Source organism: Cydia fagiglandana, chromosome 2, assembly GCF_963556715.1.
Source record: "Cydia fagiglandana chromosome 2, ilCydFagi1.1, whole genome shotgun sequence".
NCBI classification, from domain to species: domain Eukaryota; kingdom Metazoa; phylum Arthropoda; class Insecta; order Lepidoptera; family Tortricidae; genus Cydia; species Cydia fagiglandana.
This window is the reverse complement of record NC_085933.1, coordinates 1,607,575-1,631,133: the sequence shown is the minus strand read 5'-3', so window position 1 is coordinate 1,631,133 and position 23,559 is coordinate 1,607,575. Positions and strand designations below refer to the sequence as shown.

Below are 23,559 nucleotides of genomic sequence, written 5' to 3'. Positions count from 1 at the left end.
TGTCGGAACCGTTAGGTACCGTCCAAACCCTCGCGCCACTTGACGAAGGCGCGACAATGACTTTGACGCTACACGAAACTGCGGACAGAATCGCGCCCGCGGTACAATTCGTTGGGCACGCAAAGCCTAATACCGCGGACGACGAGGCCTTACAACTTGTGAAGCGGCATTCTGAGGTAGAATCATTAGGCGTTTCGCAAAAGTTGCCTCGGGTCGACCCCGACCAAAGTGCGCTAGATTTACTAGAAGCCACCTGCGAAAAGATACCGGGGGAGCAAAGGTATCGCTCGGGCTTACTTTGGCGGTCAAATGACGAGAAACTCCCCGATAACCAAGCGCAAGCATTGCAACGGCCGTACAGTCTAGAACGAAAGCTAGACCACGATGCGAAACTTAAAGCCGAATATGCAAAGCATATGTTGCTCGACAAAGGTTACGCGGAGAAAATGGACTCGCCACCGCCCCCCGAGGCACCCCGGACGTGGCCTCTAGCGCATTTCCCAACTTTTCACCCGCAACGCGGCAAAATGCGATTAGTTTGGGACACGGCCGCCACAGCTTGCGAACGTTCGCTTAACAGCGCGCTGTTGGCTGGCCCCGACCTGTTAAAGTCACTTTTTGGCGTATTAATGCGCTTCCGCGAAAGTAAAATCGCGGTGTTAGCCGACGTCAAACAGATGTTTTTACAGATCGAAATAATAGAGCAAGATCGCGATACGTTACGTTTCGTTTGGCGGACAGGGATCGATTGGGACAGGCCTATATCCGTCTCACTCGCACCTGCGTGGCGATCGTTCATTAATAACGTACGGTTAGTTCGCGCCACCGCTAGTAGTCTGGTTGCCGCCGAGGTTTTCAAAGCCGTATTGCTCGCTAAGAAAACAGATATAGAGATAAATAAGGGGCATTTAGATTTAGCAGAGATATTGCTAATCCGACGGAGTCAACATGCTGCATTCCCAGAGGAAATCAAGCTTCTGGAAACTGGGCGGCCACTCCTGAAGAAATCTCCGCTACAAAAAATGGCTGTACAACTTGAAAAAGACATGCACATACCTGCCTGGCATGAGAACGAAGATTTCGTCAAGTTATTAGTACACCATTTTCATGCACTCTTCGATCACGGCAACCACCCAACCGCCATCAACGAGTTTGCCGCCTTACTTTCGGCATCCTACACGTTTCTGTCGCTACGCCGAACGATAGCGCGACGCGGCACGCCTACAGTTCTCTATTCCGCCACGCAACGCCACTAACTACCACGGCGCGGAACGAGAACTAGCAGAGGCCAAAGAGACGCTGCCCGACAGTCTCAAGCCCATTTTGACCGAGCGAGCCATACAATCGAAGAAAATTCCACCCGGCAACCCCTCCGCTGGCGGTGCCTGGGAACGGCTCGTGGGCAGCGTAAAAACCGCATTAAAAGTACTGAACGTAAAGAAACTGCATGAAGGTGACGTAGTGACGAGGAACGTGGCCCAGAGGCGTAATCGCCCAGCTATATCCTGGCCTGGATGGCCATTGTTCGCACACGCGCAGGTGACGTCCGCCGCCCTGTTTCTAGACATATCCCCATTTACTCCGCGCATGAAGACGGTGTTGACACACGTGGGGGAGACTGTCGTAAATAGCTATTAGGGTTCATGCATGTGTTAAATTAGTCTTTACGTTTAAGTTGCTATTTTTACTTTTGTATATCATGTTTTACTTTGTGCTCGTATATTATGTTAAATGAATTGCGTGGAATGTTTTATATCTAGTTATAAGTCTAGGATTCATGCTCCTTTCATACGTGCTTAATATTGTATCTATTTATAAGTCTAGGATTCGTGCTCCTTTCATACGTGCTTATAATTAACGAGATTGGCAGAAATAAATAATTCTTACTCTGCATATAATATCCACTAGTTCAGAGATACATATCGCCCGGCCATTCCTATATAAACCCGAGCCATTTGTAGCTTATAGAGAGAACTCAGAGAGCTTAACTCTATCACTTGCCTGAACACTCTCCAGTAATTAAAATCAGACATATGTGTTTTTATTTCACACAACACATATACCGGTAAATGGAGGTATAGCGGACTTCGAGACAGCACAGCGGCCAGCGCGTTCCAGCGGCGAGTTTCTACGCTTCACCCAACGAACCCCTTCACTAAAAGTTACAGTCTACACTCCACAAGAATGTTAAAAGACGTGACGTGTCTTTTTAGGGTTCCGCACCCAAAGGGTAAAACGGGACCCTATTACTAAGACTTCGCTGTCCGTCCGTCTGTCCGTCTGTCTGTCACCAGGCTGTATCGTGAGATGAGATTGTCTATTGTACGCGCCAGCATTTGAAATCGAAAGTAAAACTGGGCTATAACCGCGAAAATCGAAGTTCGCAAATTGCGGGCATTTTTCTCTGTCACTCTAATTACGTCTTCATTGGAGTAAAAGAGAAAGATCCCCGCAATTGGCGAATTTCTGTTTTCGCGGGAGCCCCTATTTACTCTCCACTCTTCAGTCCTTATGTCTCATTGGGGTATATATGGTATATCTGCAACCCAATAGTAGGTATAACACCCTAATGGCCCAATAGTATCACACTCTAGGGTGATTTGAAATTCGCCGTATTGCTTGAAAGGGATCGTTCTAGTTCTAGAGCTCATTTGCAATGAACTCAGTCAATCAGGGGTCTAAACTCACTGGTTTTCAAGTCATTTGAGTTTTTCACAAGATATTGCTCAAAATCTTCCGCATTAGAGAAAACGAATAGTTGTTGCACGTCCTCAATTACGTCTATAAAGTTGACTTTGTTTGCATGTTAAAGTACCTACTTACATTAGTTACGAAGACAGGATAGGAAGTCTAATACATAATAATGTTATGAAAGTTATAGGAACAATGCATAATTACAAGAAGCGACACAATGAATCGCGTGTGACGTGTGCGAACGTTTTTGGTTTGTGATGAAGTCATGCACAAATGAGTACCTAATTAGCTAATTTTTTTAAGAACCATCAAATTAACCTAGAATTGAACTAGCCTTCCAGAGTAATGTCATTAAAAGCTTTCAAACCCAATTTTCACAAAAAAAAAAAATTGGGAGCTTTACAACATTTGAATATGTTCATGTTTTAAAAGTCAAAGAACGTACCTTCAAAGGAAACTCAGCGTTGTGTTATGAGTAAATACCTAGGAAACGGGTCAGTTTTTTTATATACTATATAGAGCAATGAAAACGGTTCATGCTTTATTTAACATTCGTTGAACGAAAGGACGTTCTGTATACAACGATTCGTTTTTATTGTTTTTGAGTGTACGCAGAAGATAAGATCATGATTTAAGTTTATGAGTCTATGATAGACTAAAAAACTTAAATCATGATCACATAACAGTGTTGGCCGTAATGGTTAATTCTAATTAACAATTAATCAATTGCATTAACCATTAATTCCGCAATTAATCAATTGCATTACGCATCAATTTAATTAAAGTTAGTTAGAATTGAATCTTGAGACGTTTAATTACATTGATTGTCAATCTAATTGCCTATTTAATGGCATTAAAGTTTCAAAAAATTAATTAGAATTACTCTCAATTGCATTAACGTTTAATGGAATTAAATATTTTTTTCATAAACTAATAATTAATGTTAATTTTGCTTGAAACTATTAAATGGGAATACACTCATTATTGGTGTATTTTTATTTGTCCCTGTCATATTTGAGTTGGAGACAAATGGGAAACGGGGACAAATGGGATTTATTCATTTATATGAAGCGCTTATTCCATCTGCTCCAGGCGGGAACAAATGGGAAAATATCGGATAATGATGTGTTCCCATTTGTCCCCACACCAATAAAGTGGGGAAAAATGGGGATAATTTATATGCAAACTGCACATATATTTCCTATATGTTCCCCGTGGGGAGAAATGGAAATACACCCATTATTGTTATAATGGGAAATAAATAAAATAAATAAAATAAATAAAATAAATAAAATAAATAAAATAAATAAAATAAATAAAATAAATAAAATAAATAAAATAAATAAAATAAATAAAATAAATAAAATAAATAAAATAAATAAAATAAACAAAATAAATAAAATAAATAATAATATTAATATTTATGACTTTATGAGACATTGTCATTTGTCACTATTACATACAAAATAGCCAAGGCGGCACTCGGGCCGCAAGTGATAGGTTCACGAGCCGCATGCGGCCCGCGGGCCGCAGTTTGCCGACCGCTGCACTAGACCTTATCCCTTGGACGTCTTTATAAAATTACGATATATATTCTTGTTAATTGTTAATTATCAATCACATGTTTAATTTTCATTAAAAATTGTTTTAGTTTTTAATGGTTTGTAAAGCAATAACCATTAATTCTTTTTAATTGTTAGTGGTTCGTAATAAATTAACATTAATGCAAATTGATGTTCAATGCAATTGATAATTAATTTTCCTTCAATGGTTAATGGCTAATGGCAATTAACCTTTTCAATGGTTAATTTTTAATGGTCAATTGCATTAACGTTCGGCCAACACTGTCACATAATTTCTCGACAAGTACTCATTACATGCATTATGAAATCGTTCGACATGAGCATGACACTCGTTATCGCTTACATCTAAATACGAGTATATGCTACAACCGGCAGATATAAATTGAATACAAGATGTAATCTATAACGCGGTTTGATTGAATCATCACGGCGTGTAATAAACGCCTAACTCGGTCGACGTGTATTAATAGTGTTAAGAAGCAAGAGCATGTTTAATTCAATTCAAAGAAAATAAGAATGAATTTCATTCAATCGCGTCTATTCGAGGTTTATTTAGTTCATTATTAATTTCTAGGCCATTGCCCTCAGGCTTTAATCTCAGATACACCAAATTGTAGAACAATCCAAGCGTGCTGAATATTTCAACCGATTACGAGTAAAAAATTTGGAATGCCCTGATGAAAATTTTAAATTTGTTATTACGTTTCGAAATTTCATATTTGAAATTTAATGTAAGGTTTGCAAACTCATTATTTACTACGTTGAAAAGTTTGCTAAATTAAAACTACAGGTTTGCTCAAAATACGTTGGCAAAGAATACTTAAAAATATTTTTAATAAACGTATTTTTTTGGGATAGGGTGTAGTTAGTGCACACAACTAGTACAAGAGAGGCTTAAGATCATTATCTGTACCCAACGTAACATGAATAGGTAGTGTCCATCAGAATTAGAGTAATTAAAACTGTCTAGCAAACAAAGAATCCCCTGTGCGGAACAAATTAGCTTGTCACTTGACGAATAATTATGATTTAATTTAAAGATAGTAAAAGAAAGTGAGAGTGCCGTCTTCTGTGGAGTTTACGCTGTGATAACAAAGTACAACAATCAGCGCCAAATAAATAGGGGTTGTTTAAAATTCGCTAAACGCATGCGTCAACGGAATGTAGGAATAATGACAACGCGCTTACGCTACGTCTTACGTAGGCGAACAACGCGCGAACGCGGCGCGGCGCGGCGCGGCGAAATCAATCCTTTGATGCCCATAGAAGTGTCCTACGTAAGCGATCTCGTTGCGAACGCGGTGCGGCGCGATTTGCACGCGAATGTCAGGCGGCGTACGTAGGCGCGTTGTTCGCCTACGTAAGACGTAGCGTTACCGCGGCGTGTACCGCGTAAAATGGGTGTGCGGTGTATAAGGCATACCGTTTATGCGTATGCATTGCGGTTTAACTCTGCGTTTTAAAACGGCGTCTTAATTCCTATTCCTATGTCTATCGATAACAAAAGTAGAAATAGTACATTTCGATGCTAGTGCGAAAGGTATGTCATTACTTCACGAGTACCGAGATATCTTGCCACGAGCCGCAGGCGAGTGGCAAGACTCGGGACGAGTGAAGAATGACATTTCCGCACGTGTATCGAACGACGTTTTTTAATACAGTTGCGAAAAAATAAGAAAAACATTGTTAATCGTACACTAAACAAAAGTGGTAACAGTGACAGCTCGGTTAGACGTCGTCTTTAAGTATATTATATCTATGGCGTTTGGCAGCTATTCCGTTCCATTCAGTCAACTTATTAAGAACGGAATTTTCAATATTGAATATTAAAAAATAAACGTGTTATAATGATGAAGAGGTAAGTAATTAAATATGAAATATGTAATATTTTTCGTATTCTGACATTAACGGTAGGTTTTTATGCTGATTACGACGTTTAAAGGAAACTAATATTAACACTCATCAATAAGTAGTCGTGAATTGGAACAAGTATAAATTTAAAAAAATTGGAAAAGTAAAAAGCACTAGTTCGAGATAACCAACTTTCCGCACGCTAAACAGCTACGTAAAGTAGCACTTTTTGAGCAACTGCATTAAAAATTATATTTACATTATGGATGGCGTGTTAAACATGTCATGTTTATTTGTTTTTTCGATAATTTTAGTGTACCTAATTTTAACTTGTAAATTATAAATCCGAAATAAATGTGTAATTGTGTATATTGGACTTGAAAGGCTGCTTATTGATACGCTTCGAGAAGCCACTTTGTTTTGGTAGTCACGGCAAAAACTGCAAGTGGCGTTATAAATGAAGAGGCAACCAAAGTGGGTGGACGTGGGCAGATAAGATATGTAAGTGGTTGGTTAAGTAATAAATGTCATTGCTACCTCCGATTACATCTTAAATTAGGTACATCTTAAAGACAAACCTTTGAATAAAACACTGGCTGCAAACGGAAGCACGCAAGCGAAAATGACACAACCATGAACAAAAACAGCCATGTACATTTTCCTCCACCTATTGAGGATTATACTTGCAGGATATACTTGTAACTACATTCCTACTATTACGGCTTCCGATTTCCAAACAATACAAACTAAAAAGGCGTAACTGACAAGAGATCCCTGACAAGCCATTGGAAAGGATGTACTCGCAGAAACACTTATTCTAACTCGGTGAATCTCATCCTTATATCTTTGAAATAAGGTTTATGATTAACATTGGTTGATGATAAGCCATGAAGAGCCTTCGTTCCGGTGAATCTCATACTTATATCTTTGAAATAAGGTTTATGATTAAGATTGTGGTTGATGGTAAGCCATGAAGAGCCTTCGTTCCGCTGATGTTAGATTTTCCTGAGGAAGCACTTGGCAATTTCCTGAGGGGTCAAGTATGAAAGGAAGGAAGCGATGACCTGAATTCTGTGGCCTAGGCTGCCGGATATTAGTTGAGATTGATTGAAAGATAAGCTAAAACAGCGGTTGGTTATCGGAATTTTAGCACTTAAGGAGAAAAATATGAAAGAAAAGAACTTCCTCTTATATTTAGTAAACTTAGTTTTAGTAGTAGTAAAACACTTTATTGTACAAAAAAACAAAACAAAACAGGAAAAATAACATTCGTCATTAGTACAAAGGCGAACTTATCCCTTTAAGGGATCTCTTCCAGTTAACCTTTGAGCAATTGAGGGAGAATTGGAGAATTTGGGATTGGGGGATTGGTTTTCTAATGTTTTAGTGGTGTAATTATCATGATCATATGTTTCCCATCTCTCGATAATCCTTTTTATTACCTATCTAAATTGCCCGTTGAATAGGTAAGTTAGACAATTAGACATATACATATATTATATTGTAGCTTCTAGCTTCTGAAGAAAATTGTTTAGTTAGAATGCAAATACGAGTAAAAAATATCTTAGGGTACATTTGTAGGTTTTAATATGTTTAAACAGGGGTTGTAAAGGTCACACGTTCAAGGTCCCAAAGACATTTCACCGGCGAATCGCAAAAAGTCACCGATCAATACATTTGTTTGCAAAATCAAATAAAACACGTCACGCTATCGGTGAATCCGTATAAGGCGGCTGAAGGCAACGTTGCATATGAACGGGTGTGTAGGTTGTGTTGCAGGATGTTTCTAAATTATTGGTGTTAGGACGTAGGCGTAGGGAAGAGATTATTGCTGCTATTAGAGAATTAAAGGGAAATAGGACGGAACATGGAATGTAAGAGGAGGCAACTGGTTGAGAACAAATTGAAACTAAATGCCTAGGTACGTCTTGTCCACATATCAAACTTTTGTTTTTGTTTTTTTTTTCTGGGTAAAAATAATTTGCATGGCAAGGTGGTTTTGGTCTGGGTATACGAGTAAATGGAACTGGTTAACACCACATTTCCTTTTTAAGATTTAAACCGTCATATTATTGATTCTATCACGAATAGAATACATAAAACAGATAAATCCATGTTCATGCTGTGGTTATGGCTTTTATATGTTATGCATAGCCATTTACAAACTTCTACAACCGGTATATCACTACGTTCTATATGTACGTTTAGTATCGTCAGTCTTAGATTTACGTAACAATTACAAGTTTCAATAGTTATTTCACCGATTTAATCCACCGGCACTGATTCTTACCGCAGTTCGCATAGCCATCGAAATCTGACTGGGGACTATTAAGAACAATCGGTTACACCGAGACGATTACATCGATCAGTGAAAGTGAAATATTATGTCAATTTGTATCAAAAAGAAATCTGCGAAGAATTTCTTCTGTTCACTCATTGCGAATTCTAAATCAATGTCATTACCAATAGACGCCCCACTGTGTTTAAATAAGTTGCGAAGTTTTTTTTACCACTGGATTTAAATTTCATTGGTCATATCATAGTAGGTTTGGATGCCACGAGCCGAATACTTTTGTTATACTTACTTTTAGATATTTCTTGTGTGCCCAATCTACTTATTCTTCACCAAAGACGGAAAGGTAAAACCGTGTATCATATTTTACAGAGTACCGACAATTATAACAAAAGTAAGCAAGAACATTTTGTGACATCATTTAATTGCAAGTATTTACCAATGGGTACAAGAAATGTCTGGTCTACACCAAACTACATCTATATGGGTAATCAAGCCTTTCCTTCCCAAACAAGGTAGGTGGGTTATGCACAACTTCTTTCGCAATCCATTACTGGGTTTTATAGTCAAGACTAGGTCGGCAATCCAGACTTAAAAAAATTGCAACTTGAAACGGGTCAAAGCATGAATGCACCAAGACCGGTCTGCCCACGGGCTGAGTCATCCAACGTGATGTAAGATGTAACCAAAAGGTCGACGTTGATCGTGTGAAGCAAGATCAGTGCTTGATTGTTAAGATAATTCATGTTAATAAAATAAGGACATGGTGTTTTGAAATGATCAATCAATGAACAAAGCCAGGAAGAATGTGTTTCGTGCGAGCGAGCTAGAATCAATTTCACAACCTTTAAAATTCTGCAGAAAAAAATGCAAAGGCAAAGGCTGAAGTGTAAACTACGTAGGTAATCATGCGAGTTGTTAGAAATTAAAGGTTGGGTTTTACCCTCAAAATATTATAAAATAAACATCCGAATGCAGTGAAGACAGTCTATCAGGTAGAACCGTCTACTACTTTCGTTGTTGCTAACACTTGCGTTTGTACACACAGATACTCTAGTTACCGAAGGTCGGTAGAGCAGAAGGAGCTTTTATTTCCTGTCTGATATGTCTGGATGTAGGTATATAAAAGAGTTCTTGTCCTATGACGGTCTTCCCAACCAAACATTTTATATACCTGTCTTCCCAACATTGATCTTAGTGTTTTCTGCAATACAGTAAAGTACATATTATCTGATGATAAGCGTGTAGAAATAATGGCTAAAAGCCTACGGCACTTTATTTTGGCATCAGAAGCGGTATTAACGGTTGTTTTGTTTGGCCAAACGACGCGTGTTTGATTTACGTGAGGACGGAACATGGATATCAAACATAGTTTATTTTTAGGTTAGCGAGAACTATTTGTATCTATTATACGTTTTGTTGGGAATAAGACCCAATATAAAAAGTAATATTTCTACAATATTGTTGGAACTCTGCAAGTCAGCTTCGCTTGCCTTCAGCAGGAGGTTCATTCATAATCAATTTATCAGTTATGAATCTCATGGTCGCTTTCTACCGGTGACAAAGATTTCTCTGGTATTCCATTCTCTAAAAAAGTAAGTACTGTTCGAGTGAGATTTTCAATGTTTGTATGCAAAGAGGTATTTACCTCCTGCAGAGATATTTACCATCGTAAATACCTCCTCCTTGCGAACGATACGATGTGGAATGTAAAATGAGACTCTCGGAGTTGCAAATAAGCTATTATGGTAGAAAAGTCCCTCTCCTTAGCGCTTATCCCGGTTCCATTCTCAGCTGCTGCTTCGGAGCCCTGAGGGCCTAGGTACCGCCAAAAACACATCAAAACACGTAATCTGCCTCTATCGCTCTTACATATTCGAGCGATAGATTTGGTGCTGAGCGGTAGGGCTTCAGGGTCTTCTTTCCTTCTTTCATAATTTTTTTCGTCCACTTTGCATGGTCTTCGACGTCTTTTGTGGAACCTTTATTCGTAAGCAAATTCCAATATTTCAATAAACGTTATGCGATGAAAGTAACAAATGTTTATGATTCAGTATTCCGCTGTCGTAGCTAATTAATTATGTACAATTACTGTGTAAAACTAATTACTCAATTTTCTTACGCACTGACACTGACTTTCTACTGTACGGTTACCATCAGTTTGTCACTGACATAAACGCCGTCGAGAACGTAATTTACTTTCTATACATCTCGCTCGCACTCGCATATTAGTGCAAACGGGATGTATAGAAAGTAAATTACGTTCTCGACGGCGTTTATGTCAGTGACAAACTGATGGTAACCGTACTGATTATACTCTTGCAGAAGCAACATCGTAAAAGGTTCAGCTGTAGATAAAATCGAGAAGTATGGATAATTAGATGCTATTCAATAAATTACCTCGGAAGAGTTTGATGGAATTGAATTAGTTAAGTAGGTAAATGTTACGTGATGTGATTAAAGCTAGATCTGCTTTATGTACATGCAGCAATGTATGTAGTCGTACCTACTTAGTTGCATAAGATCTCCATTACATAATTAAGATGATAAATACATCTACATACGTACCTATTTAAGACAGTTAAAATATCAGTAAGTTGTAGTTTCAATCACAACACCCAAAACTAATACGGCCACAGATCCTAAAGAACAGCCGTTATATTAAATAGCCGGTCGTTAAGTACAAATTATTGCACAGTGACAGATGGCGGACAATGCACATGTAAGGCTGGGTGACTCACGCGCAAGTGACCGGTCAGCGGCGGCGCCGCGTCTGCGCATACGGCCGTTGACCGCATCTATGTGTCTCTGGGTCATCTCTATACTATGAGGCCAATTCAAACTTATACCTGACATCAAAACTATATCTAAATGATGTAATTTTGCTCTCAATAGCCTGTGCGTCTCGCTAGTTCTAATACATGTACAGATAAATCCGGGCGAATGATAACTAAATGACATAGAAATCGTTTTGATGTCAAGTGCACGGTCGAATTCGCCTCTTACATTGTGGCTGTGTGCTCGATCGTAGAGATTGACCTTCGACATCTGTACCAACTATGCTCTATCAATGATCAAGTGGCATTATGCTCCACAGTGAGAGCCTTGGTGTGTCACATTAGTTAAGATATCAAAATTGTATAATAATGTTGGTCCAAGAAAGTTCACATTTTTGCTTTTAGCTCCGCTATGCACTTCGCATATAGCCAAATAGGCGATGCAGTTGTTAAGCGTTGGGTATGCCTGAAAGTCGCGAATTAGTCACGCAATTTTTTTCAATGTTTTTAATGCAGTAGGCATATCCAAAGTATTGCACAATTCTCAGTACCTAGTTAAACCCGAGCTTTTCTTTACCTACTTAAAACTTTAAAAAAGTGTGTCTTGATGAATGGTGATGTGATCAGACGAGAAGACGGTAAGTGATTGATGTAGATTGTAGAGTATGTAGTTAAGAAAATTCGTGAAAGTGGGTTATATATAAGTATTATAAGTATTATCATTTGTGGAATTATAGCGGGATAATATGTTAAGACAAAAATGTTTATAATTTAAATGCAAACTCAACATCTAGGATCGATAAACTAAAATGTATTTGTTAATTTTTACTTGAAATCATGAAAATAAGAAAAGGAAAAATGAAGAAGAATATGCGATAAAGTTTAAGGTAAAGAAGTAACAAGATTAAGTAAATAAAAAAAATAAAATAGAAGCAGCCAACAATTATGATTTCAAATTTAACACAATAGTGATTAACACAATAGTAATTGTTTTGAATACAAACAACCAAGAAATATTGCATCATGCATCTAAATCATACATTAGAAGTTAGAACTAGGGCAGATATAAAGTGTTGTAGAAAACACGACGGCAGTAAATTGTGTGAAGTTAAAAATACTTTCCCAGTATTATTAGTATGGCCTCCTTCCCGGCGATAAACAGTGGACCGGCATTGTATTCTGACTCATGATCCGTACACCGTGTTTAGAATTAGATAATTGTTATAGTGTGACATTAAAAATTTAACAGTCAAAGGTACCTAATTAATACTTCTACTTTAAGAAAATTACTTAATGATCAGTTTTTATTGCTCTTTAATGTGACAATAATATTAAGACTGCAATAGGCAGAACTCAATCCGTTGCGATATTTATCAAAGGCGTCAAATATAACTTGTAGGAGAAAGATGACAAAGGAACACAAACTGTGGAACAGAAAGAATCATTCGACAACAAAGACTCCAACTATGCTGTTTTCTGCAGATGAGCGGTGAACGACCTAGCACCACGGGCAATGAGTCCGTGAGCACTAATTACCCACTCTCACTGTTACCCAACCCGTAGGTCAAGAACGTGATTTCAGACTAAAAACTAATATAACAGTGAAAGCACTTAATTCTAATGGATAAGAGAAAGGTATTTGTTGCAATGAAATTTTATAGCACGAAAGTGGAGGTGCATTTAATTGATGTCGATATAAATATTGTCTTTCCTAACTAACATTACTACTACATGAACGCATTGGAATGATTTATAGAATGTCAAATTCGTACCATTGTCAGTAGTGTCTACCTACATTTGAAACCATATGTAGATGAGAAGATAAGGCCATCCATAATCAATGCAGAGTATCTACAAGAGCGTGATAAGAGGATAATAATTTATCTAAAACATTCGATGATTAATATACCTACGAATTAGGAAGCACTAGTGTACAAAAGGCATAGCTGGACCAAAGAAGCAAATAAGAGCGTGTTTTGCTTAGCAGTGGCAAGCAGATACAAGTAGATTAAATTTACATAGGTCAGCTATACATAATACTGGCTGTGGTTACATTATGGATGATCTTGACACTACTATTACTTTTAAAATAAATGCAGATAATATATCGATATCTAACTGACCTACTGACATTTCAAACCAATTTAATTCAATCATAATATGCTTGGGAGTGGAAGTTATAAGACGTGATCCAATAAAAGCAGAGCGGGTAAATTAACTAACGCCACCATTGACTGCAGTTTACAACTTCCCCGCCGTGGGCTAAATATAGACCCCCACAAATGCACCATTCACGAAACTACACGATACTGAAACGTAATGTGATGCTGACTGTAGTCTCAGTTGGGAAGGACACAGTTAGAGACAGAGATTTACGGACTTCGTACAACTAGTTCTACTTCATCAAAATATTAGTAGTTAAATAAAAGGTTAAATTAACGCATTCACTGATGCCAGGGGTTGTGACCTAGGATCAAACTGGTATGACGGTGAACGCATATATGCGTTGCTGGCAGTGAATGTGTTATAATAATAGATATGTGATATTTGACAGAGTACAACTATGTACTTAGTTGATGGTACATTAGTAAGGATCTGTTTATTTAATGTGCGTCTGCGCTTCAGTTCAACCAATCAGGTGTATGTTGCTTCTTAGTAGTATTTAGTCGTAATAGAAAACTGATAAGGAAACGTATTTGTCTAAAAATTACAATATAGAAGATATCAATAATGATTTACCTGATAATTTCGCATCGGAATAAGATTTACCCTCGAATATTTAGCGTTAAAACCCCCATCTGTTTTTAGGCATCCTATATTCATTTTATGGATATATGGCATTTATAGGCACCCGAAATCTAGCCTTTAGGCAGCCATACCCTATTTATAGTACGAGGTTACCTAAATATAACGGTCCGCAAAGTGCATTCTCCTAACTTCCCCCATTACCCATTACCGTGGTCTCTGTTGCAGTCCGTGGAGCGTGTTTTAAACTGCTTCACTTGGAAAGGTGAATCGTGTTTTGTAGTTTAACGCGAGTTGGGAGCACCTTCTGTAGATGTCTGCTTACAGTGAAATATTGTCAGTGTTTCGTGTATTTCTGAATTCAGATTGGTAATGGCTAAAAGTTTTGGAGCTAAAAGCGCGCGGTTGTTTTATGCGATAAACGTAGCGTTAAGGCGATGCGTTAGCCGTACACCATTTTACATAACATAACCTAATAACCATACATTTTTCTACGCGGTGAACGCAGCGGTGGTTTGGTCATTTTTCCCACATTCCGTTGATCGCAAGTCTTGAACGCTGCGTTTATCGCATAAAACACTACTTGATCCAAGTATCTACAATTTTAAAGTTCATACTATTTAATACGTATTGTACGCCAGCAGCATTATCATATCAGTCGAAAGATGTCCACCACTAGACATGTGCCTCACCCAAAGGTCTTTGGCAGTATCCGTCAAAACCATGACCAAAATGTTAGCCGTTTCTCACTGTTCTTTTACATACATTGAAGTAGTTTTAGACCCTAGATAGATTACCTATTGTTTTTTGTTATGCCATAGATGCTAACATTGTACAGCGAGCTGCTAAAGTGCATATCCACTTTATGAATAAATTTCATTGTACTTTTGCAGCTACGTGTACTTGTGTACAATTATATAATCTGTGACATTAAGTATTTGCAATAATAGTAGTCTAAATAAGGTAAACGTACTGGTGCTCGACGCGGTCCCAGTACATGTAATCTTGAAACTTAAGTCATTGTCAATAGAGGTGTCAGCTATTGGGCATTAGCATGTCGAGCACTAGTACGTTTACCTTACCACATTAAAAAGTTAATTCAAAATTTACAGTCATTAATCATTATCCTCTATTCTGGTTCCGAACTGCGACCATCACCAATTTCTAAGGCAAAAGAATCAAGTGAAAGAGACCATTCAAGAATAGATCTCGTAGGTAGTAGAAAAGAAACTAGGGTAATGTAGGTAGTAACTTAGTTGAGTGCGTTCTCTTGTCCCCTTCGTTACGCGGAAACAGGTCATTTCCGGTGACATTTTTAGATTTCCTCCACTTTACTTTCATATATTGTATATGTCACAATGTGTTATTTACTTTTTCTAATTAAAAATCGCACAATTAACATTAGAAATGAAGCATAGGCGGGTGCATTAGCATAGATAATGACGCATTCACGCATAAAAAGTGCGTAATGTAATGCAGGCGTTACTGACGACGGTGCTATTTATCGTGCACAGTGATTGACGTGCATTGACTTTGAGACAACGTTAATAACATAAATTATACCCTCTTACTTATTCTACTTCCAATTAGAAATCGGTCAATCCATCTGCTACTTATACGGGCAGTATTAGGATTTACTTTGGTGTAAACTAACATAACAAACGTAATCATAACGGTACGGAAAGCCACTACCATAAAACAAAAGGCATCGGAGCCTGAAATTATAAAGTACCAGCGGTTACTCCATGATGGTCTTCCAGCCGTTCGTTCGTGCGAAACGATTTCTACGCATTCCTATAACTCGATTAATAATCGATCACTTTCATTTAAAAAAAAAAACACTAATCACATCACTAGTTTTGGGTTGTCACTGGCCGGTAGTACGATTGACGGTTACGATTTTTAAATTTCTAGTTCGGAACGGCGGCGGCACATGCGCTCGGGCCGCTCGTGCGAGATCGACTGGCGCGTGCGCCGTGCGTGGTGCAGCTCATTTGATAGGGATTCTATTGCATATTAATTTCATCTCGGGTTCGTTTACTTCGCAAATCGAGATTGATTGTGACCGCAAATTGGTATATTGTTCCGTTCCGTTGCGTCATAACCGCTGGGAAACCATATGATCGCAGAAACTGTGTGGCTTTTTCTACCGTGTAATTGGAGGTGAAGAAATAAAATAGTGCGCTCTTAGTAGCTCTAACCTAACATAGTGATGATATTTTGTAGCCTACGCGCAGTACTTGATGATTAATGATTATTAGACCTGAACTTGAATAGTATATGACATAGAAGTAACATATTATATTGTTAACAGCAGGATGGTAGGCTCGTAACCATTCATACTAGATGCACAACGTGTAGCAGTAAAGGAAGTCATAATTTCCGCGCAGGTGGCCAATGCAACAATGGCAATATTTATCTGAGTGACTGACTTCCTTGCGATGTCAATCACAAATGAATAGTTAAGGTGGCGTTATTATATTATTTAAGAACACACAGCTTTCCAGTTGTTCCAATTGCCATCACGTCAGGATCTGATATGATGGGATTCTGAAGAAACCGAGGGAACTTTTTAATTATTTTGCGCACACTTACTTGTATACTTGTAAGGTACTTATTTTGCTCTCGTAAAGCACTATTTGGCGAGTGACTGCTGATGAAAGTGGTCATTGTTAGACTGTTTTGAGAAGAAGAAGTTAATTATAAACTAAAATAGACAACTTTGAGAGCAAATCAAATTATTTTAGCAAATATTTTGATTTGTATTTTAGTATATGACATCTATTTAAGAAAAATAAAAACACTTGATATGTTCCCTAAGAAGTTAATTTTTAGTTGTGTCTAATTACAAAACCGTGACTACATACGAACATGCCGATGATTCATAAGAACTTAAAATTAACAAAAAATGTGTACTACAGAGAGCACAATACGGAATATTATGACTAACCTCGGAATATGAGCACTTGTTTGTTTCGGGTTTCAAAAACATCCAGTTCGGGTTACTTTACTTCTGTTAGCTACTTTTGTTGCTGATTTAAAAAGATTCTAAAGTGTAAATTAAATCTGAATTTTATCAGATGCATGCCGAAATATACAAAAAACTAACAAGATTAATCTTGTAATATTAACATGTATAAGCTACAAGTAAATAACAGTAGAACCTGATAAGAATAATAAGTTTTTGGCAAAAAATTCATTTTTCTACTCGTGTACTTTTATCTGTCATTTACATAGTCACGAACGAACATATAAGGGCATACATTATTAATACTCCTTAAAAGTCTATAGTCTATTGCCCAAAAAAGCACTTGTGTCGTTTTAGAGACATTACGATACGGTAAGCTAGTGCAAGGTAGCAGGTGCCACATAACGGTACATTGCTACCAACGTGACAAACGATTGAATGCATACGGTTTTTATTAAAAAAGAAACAAATTTGTACTGAGTTCATTGCTACCAACATAATAAAAAATACTTTTATACCCTACAGCACCACGACCCTGGTGCGGTGCGGTAGTGTGTAACGGCTTTAAAAAAACATAACCATAGACATTACTCGTTTGTTTCTCGTTTCCCGCCTTTCCCGGTAATTTCTTGTTCTTTGAGTACTTTGCGTTACTATTTGTTTTGCGTTCATAAAAAGTGTTGAAAATGGACAAAGAGGACAACATCGTTTCTACACCTGAAGAAATATCCGCTGCAGCACAAGCAGCGGCCGAAAATTTGTTGCCTAAATACTTAACGCAGCACCTATACGACAAATCTTACGAGAAGTTCATGGCGTGGAGATTGGAGCACAAAACTTAAAAAATTTACATTGACATTTTCATAAATAAAATTTTGTTTGTAATTTTTTGTATTTTATTTAATATTGCCTACTCATAGAAAAAGCATTGTATGCAACGTTGTATAAGTAGTGAAAAAATGCTCATGGCGTATTTATTAACAATGTTCGCCTTCGGCTCACATTGTTACCCACGCCACTCACATTTTTTGACCTCCCTTATAAAACTGTTGCATAAAATACTATTTTGGTACAAGCGTTTATTGCTGCTTGTACTTTTCTTACGACAGACAACTAATACTCATCGAGACAATTCTAAAAACCCCTAACACAATTAGGTTGCGTTGTTTCATTACAGAGTTCCTATGGCCACCTCCTGTTTCCATCATCAGATCAGTTCGACAGCACCATATTATTGTATTGTCACCAGAACTAAATACAGCTGCCAATTTTCATGACGCTACGATCCTTGGAAGATGGTTAAATTAGCTACCTTAGATTCCATTACATAGTTAGTTACATACAGGTCGAAAGTTCATGGCCACCTCCTGTCTCCATCATCAGAACAGTTCGACAGTACCATATTATTGTAATGTCATCAAAACTACATACAGCTGCCAATTTTCATAACGCTACGATCCTTGGAAGATGGTTAAATTAGTTACCTTAGATTCCATTACATAGTTAGTTACATACAGGTCGACCTAATAAAAGCTTGTTAACAAATGCTTTTCATTTAGAAGATAAAAACTATTATTATGTATGTACTATTAAGTAATTTTGAATGCAAAGCTATTATCACTGACAGTAATCTCAGATAAACATCAATTGCAAAAAATAGTTCGGTCAACCCGCTTAGCAATACTCGAAGGCATTATCAGAGCATGGAGCCACGTAAGAAAGCGCATAACCAACACGTTTTACACATTAGCATGAGACCTATTCGAACTTTAAATATCTCCACTTGATTTGTTATATTAGACTCCGATTGCGCCTGTTTGCACCGATTGACGCACCACTTGGAATGAACCGAATGAAAGCTTAGGGTAGACTAACTACGAGGATATCGGCCTCCGTTGTCCAGGTGGTAGTGACCCGTTACCGAAAAGTTCAAATCACGATAAAGGACATTGCGTGGGATGAATTAAGGATGTTTTCTATGTATTTATGTTGTGTTCGCTTGTATTTTATTTATATGTGACCTCCAGGAAACCTCCATTAGAGAAGGGATTATGCACATGGACCATAAGGACCCTTTAGTCATGGAAACTCACAATCCGGCCAACCACAACAGGAGCCTTATTGAGCTTACTGTGGGTTTAGGTATAGTTGTGATTTTCTCATAATATTTATTATTATTAAAGCCACCCATTCTTGACAATTGCAGTGTCTCTCCACCACTCTCCACATCAGTTAAATCGCGAGGTCTGCAAAACGTGTCAAGTTTGAATCATGTCAATAACATAAGTTGAGATTCTAATGATCAGAATCGCGCTCCATTAGTCGTGCAATGCACTGATCGATGACTATGCATGGCCTTTAAGGATTGCGAATGCATTATGATGCGTTGGAGTCCATGGAACCCGATTTTCTTTTCACACCACGTCGCGTCGCGTCGGTCACATATCATTTACGTTTAATGAATATTTGATAGTTAAATACTCTAGAAATGTTAACTATGCGTAGCTTTCGGGACTTAGATGGGACTACGAAATAACAGAACTGTATTACTTTGTACACATCGTCTGACTTATCATTCATAACTGGGGCCTAAAATATAATTTTTTCAAGGGTCTTTTAGGTAATTTTCTGTGATCTTAAAATAAGGGTGACAGCTGGCGCTACACCTACCAAAAACTTGTGAGTGGTTAAACAAATGTAAAACTCTTACTAAATTTGTAAATGTATTAAAACATGCAAATGTTCCGATGCATTTGGCTAGTATAGCAGCAGACTCATACACTGAAAGGCACTTTACGAAATTAGTTGCACGAATAAAGAGAATGCTGGAAATTGTTGACAAAATGGGTTGGGATTCACTGAGCAATTTAAATAAGATCAATTTATTTTACGTCGCTAAATGGATCTCGTAGCTGATTTTTAGGGTTCCGTACCCAAAGGGTAAAACGGGACCCTATTACTAAGACTTCGCTGTCCGTCCGTCCGTCCGTCTGTCACCAGGCTGTATCTCACAGCCAGTTGAAATTTTCACAGATGATGTATTTCTGTTGCCGCTATAACAACAAATACTAAAAACAGAATAAAATAAAGATTTAAATGGGGCTCCCATACAACAAACGTGTTTTTTGACCAAAGTTAAGCAACGTCGGGAGGGGTCAGTACTTGGATGGGTGACCGTTTTCTTTTTGCTTTTTTTTGTTTTTTTTTGCATTACGGTACGGAACCCTTCGTGCGCGAGTCCGACTCGCACTTGCCCGGTTTTTTCTTTCTGAATTGGTGTAACGTGTATAAAAGGGTTTTTTAGTACCAAGGCACGAGTATCACGATATTTTGTAGTACAGTCAAGTGTAAAAATATGTGTGCACACATAATACTCTAAAACATGTCCCATAGCTCTTATGTCAGCGAATTAAGAACTATGGGTCATATTTTTGAGTAAGTTATATGCACCCATATTTTTACACTTGATCGTAGAAGCTTTTACTTGATAATAACTACGACAAAACAAGGATAAACACACATGGAGGATGTGCTAGAAAATTACACACTACGAGTATCTATACGTTGCGTTGCAACCGAGTAGGTTCCCGGCTTTCTTAAGCTCTTTATGAAGCGGTATATGGGCAGTTTTATTCAAGACCTACAAGACAGATGTGGATGGACACGCTTGACTATTTCACAATGGCGCGAGTAATGGTATGGTCAATGGGTGCCACTGAGACGAGACACGCTCTGAATCCCGTGAGAGTTGGCAATTACATTACGTATGGATGTGGGACTGAAGATTGATCGAAATGCGAGGACAGTTTCTGAAGACTTGTCTGCGACATATTTACTGCCCGATGAGAAGAAATCAATTAGTCGCGCGATTGTTAATTAGGTAGGACATCTATTCAATATGTTTGATTGCCATGACATGGCTTGTGACAAAAAAATGTCACCAACCGTCTGCAGGTGTTCATAAACAAATGCCTGCGACGCATACTAAGAATTTACTGGCCACAAACCATCTCATACGCCAATCCTTCAAAGGAAATGGCGTTGGCTCGGACACGTGCTGCGTAGGCCGAACAGCCATCTGGCCAAGCAGGGTCTCCGCTGGCAGTCGGCTGGCAGAAGGAAAGCCTCGTACAACATGGAGGCGATCAGTTGAGAAGGAGGCTGGCTTAACTGGATTCGCCTGGAAAGAGCTGGAAAAAGCCGCTCAAGATCGTGACAAATGGAGGATTTTTCTGCGAGCCCTATGTCCCTAATGAGGGATAACAAGAATGCATCATAATGTTTGATTGCCGCGTTCGCATGGGTAAAATTCGCGAGAACTTACGATAATCGTGTAGACGCGTTGTATTAGGACGTCCCCTTAATATAGAATGTCCACGCTATGTTGCGCCCCAAGTTTTACGTGGAGCATGATGAGTTCGTACGTTGTGTAGCATATCATACCTATACTGAGTACCTACACATCCTTGTAGAACACCCTTGTTGTTGTTGTTGTTGAAAGTGCAGACACACTATAGAATGTCTAAAGTTTTGTGGATAGTTTGAAAACTTGGTACGTGACTGCAATTCTTTGCAGGTCTACGCAGTTCCATGAATCTCAGCTGACATAACTGAATACTTAATACACCATTGTTAATCCGCTGGCATCTTCACAAGCATGACACATCACATAGTTATTTATAGAACCTTTCGAAGACAAGACAATTAGCAAGACGCATAAACAGGTCACTGTAGTTCTGAGGATCTGTGTATAGACTGAATCATCATCATCATCTCAGCCATAAGACGTCCACTGCTGAACATAGGCCTCCCCCTTACTGAACATATACTGAATAATTGATGCATTTCATTGGGAATCTATGCGCGTTTTCGTGACGCACAGTTCTGCTAGGTAATTATAGCGACAAGTGAGTTTACTGATGACATGAGCACATTTATATTTGTAACACAGCCAGATTATAATTACTCAATCGATGGTATTGATACGATGTATTGTGGCTTTCCATTAGAGAAGGACCCCTATGCACATGGAGCATGTAGCACATCCCAGGAGGCATAAACTCGTAGTGAATTTATGCCCCCTTCCTATTTTTTGTGTAAAATTAAGGGTAAGCTGGATCATCGGTATTATTCGTATAAAAATTTTAAAAAGGAAGTTGTAAAATCTTAATCTTAATAAAATAAAGGAATACAAAGCAAGCAAGGCTCAAGTTTAACTAGCAATAAAACTAGGACATAAAAACGCCAAGTAATAAATGTTTAAAGTCCAGGGGCTATGGAGCGATATTAATTACTGGAGACCGCTCCCTGAAACGAGGCCGACGAACTTATTGTACCCCAATCAACACCGACTGTTATTCAAAGGCAGAATGCAGAATCTCTTGCAGAATGTGACAAATTCGCTGCTTTGTGTATTATTTTGCTCTGTCCAAGTTTTTTTTATATACAACAATGGTACATGACAGTTGCATTATATGACTGTTTTTAAGGCATTTATCGTGTTTCTAGCGTTTATCCTGGAATTGCCGCGGCTCGCTGAGAGAGCCTGGGCTCCGCTCGCCGTTAAAGGAATTAAAACATTATTAGATTTATTAGTTATCATGATGTTAAGGAATTATTGACTGGACTAACCGACATAATCGCCAGTTCTAGAGTAAAATGCATAATGGAGTCGCGTTTGTAAACAATGGGGAAAGGTATCAAAGGATGTATTGTTTGTACTGCCACCAATGTAGCCGCCGTAATGGAATGTGGAAAGAGGTGGCATGCCAAAAGCTGGCGTAGTCTCCCTTTAGGCCACACAGATAAATTTCGTGCGGGCCAAAACTTGGCTGGCTTGGCTGGCTGCTGCTGTCATGCTGCTGGCTTTTCGTCTATCCTACTTTATTTTAGAACGACCGTAGTTTGGCGAGACGGGTTAAGCGCTGAAGTTGGTAATCATTGAATGGATTCATTAAATCAGTGTCAATAGTCGTATTTAAGTACCTACATATTGTACATACTAGCATTAGTTACAGCGAAGATACTGATTTCATATTTTTACCGTTTATAAAATACATTGACGTCAAACAAAGCTAGCACCAACATTCAAGCCAGCCAAAGAAAACTTACTAGCAAACATCACGCAAATAAAATGTTTGCATTTATAATAGAAACCTTGAACTTCACCCAGGCATACAATAGCAAGGCAATGTACAAAGAAATGGTATATAATATACATAAGTCGTTCAAGGTGCGTAGCGCTGAAGTGTTAGCTATAGAATCCAAGAGTGATTACTACGGCAGTCAATTGAAATACCCTTGGGGATGATATAAGTGGTCCCGGGACCAGGTGATTACTAAATAAGTAGGATCAATTAGGGATGGATGATTTGAAAGGAATTCTCTTTTGCATGCATCCCACACACTGGTTTCCATTTCCTCGTACCTACCTTTGTATTCAACTATTCATTGAGAAGACAGTGAACGCAACAAGCACACAGCACACCTATTAAACTACCTTGACATATGTGACGAGACTACATCCTTTATGAACTGGTGCAAAGCAGCCCTAAGGAGCTACCATAGCGTCCATAGCCTACTACCCCTGGAGAGATGAAATGCAATACCTTCGTCGCCGTCGATTGGACAGAAAAGCCTGGACGTTTT

General features: G+C 38.4%; 3 protein-coding genes across 3 annotated transcripts in view; 1 reads left to right on the top strand and 2 right to left on the bottom strand.

Annotated features, from left to right (window-relative positions):
- Positions 1-16,100, bottom strand: part of LOC134672237 (adenomatous polyposis coli protein-like) — a 58,233-nt gene extending 42,133 nt beyond the window's left edge. The window contains exon 1 of the mRNA XM_063530140.1: positions 15,676-16,100. The gene's annotated coding sequence lies outside the window, so the exon portion shown is untranslated. The remainder of the gene's footprint in view (positions 1-15,675) is intronic.
- Positions 1-23,559, top strand: part of LOC134673969 (synaptic vesicle glycoprotein 2A-like) — a 396,395-nt gene that overhangs the window by 265,131 nt on the left and 107,705 nt on the right. The gene's annotated exons all lie outside the window — the stretch shown is intronic.
- Positions 1-23,559, bottom strand: part of LOC134673901 (uncharacterized) — a 185,756-nt gene that overhangs the window by 55,372 nt on the left and 106,825 nt on the right. The gene's annotated exons all lie outside the window — the stretch shown is intronic.